Below are 1,673 nucleotides of genomic sequence, written 5' to 3' on the forward strand. Positions count from 1 at the left end.
GTATTGGCTGATAAACTTGAAGCTAACATGGATGAGTTTAGGAGAGATAAGAACATGGTCCCAGAACACTTGACTGCTCTAAATAATATCTACTCTTTGGGTTTCATGATTGCATTTTTGAGTAGGAGGAAAGAATATCGCTTTATTTATTGAGTATCCACTATGTATCATTTGCCGGGTGATTTATTTGTACTGTTATCCTAATAAGAACAAAGAAAGTAAAGTTCAGGGAGACTGAATAATCTAAATGAGTGAATGAATGAATGATGACTTTGTGTGGACAAGCATTTGTTACAGTTTGCTAGGTGCCAGGCATTGCTATATATATTTTCAATACACAGATGAATGTATTGAATAAATAAATGTATATATAGATGAAGGTCCAGGACTCCAAGTTTCAGAGAGTTCCCATTTTAGTAGGAAAGACAGATATGTAAGCACATACTTATAGTCTAATTTCACACATGTGGCTGTTGTGACTCAGGATTTAAAAATCAGACTACAGCCCTTCGAGATTTAGCGGGGAAAAACAAAAGGGAAATATTTTACCAATCAGAGGCTGAGGTTAACCCATCCTAGTTCCTAAAAACACTGAAATTTAAGGCCTTCTTTTATATTCATATATAAAATAAGATGCCTTCTGAGAACTGCGTTGTGATTGACACAGAAGAGGGTCTTCATGACCATTGAGTAGGCAAAGGGATTCTGGTGTCATAAATAGGCAAATTCAAAAAGCTACAGAAAGGAGTGTTGATAGTTGTGGGAGTACAGAGGATCAGAAGGTCAATGTCATTCTCTTTCATAAGTTCTCCTAGCTTATTTTATTCATCTACTCATTCCAATGATTGACAGCAAGATAATCAACATATAGTTTGAAGAGTGCTCCTCCTTATTGGAAAAGAGTAAGACCATTTGCCTAACTCTCACCACCCAGTTCTGCTGACAATGCATATTTCTCAAAAATGCCAGACAATAATTTCATCTATTGGCTCTTTTGCTTGGCTTGGTGTAAAGAACACAGGCTTTAGGTTCATATGTCAGCTCTGTCACCCTCTCTGATGTACAGTTTCTCCCTAGTAGACAGAATTTTTTTATATATAACCTAATCTTGAAAAAACCCAAAAACCTAAATATGAGACAATGACTTGGCAGAGTAGAGAATTCATCAATCATTAGATAATGGCATCCCAGAATTATTATTTTGCAGAATGTGAAATTGAATGATGCTCAAAACAATTAAACTCAGAAATAAATACATGCTCCTGTCACAAGAAAAGAGGTATATTTGTACAAATGTAATTGAGGTGACAGCAAAAGCAAAAAATAAGATAATTAAGAGCAAACAACACAATTAGAGTTGACCCTTGAACAACATGGGGGTCAGGGGCGCTGACCCCCGGTGCAGTCAAAAATCGGCATATAACTTTTGATTACCCAAAAACTTAATTACTAATAGCCTACTTTTGACCTGAAGCCTTCCTGATAATATAAACAATCAATTAACACCTGTTTTTTATCTTTCTTTCTTTCTTTCTTAGAGAGAGAGAGTGTGTGAGAGTAGGGGGAGGAGGAGAGAGGGAGAGAGAGAGAATCTTAAGTAGGTTCCATGCCCAGTGCGGAGCCCAATGAGGGGCTCGATGCAGGGCTCAATGTGGGGCTCAATCTCATGACCC

Source organism: Leptonychotes weddellii, chromosome X (assembly GCF_054177405.1).
Source record: "Leptonychotes weddellii isolate Sample4059 chromosome X, ASM5417740v2, whole genome shotgun sequence".
NCBI lineage: Eukaryota > Metazoa > Chordata > Mammalia > Carnivora > Phocidae > Leptonychotes > Leptonychotes weddellii.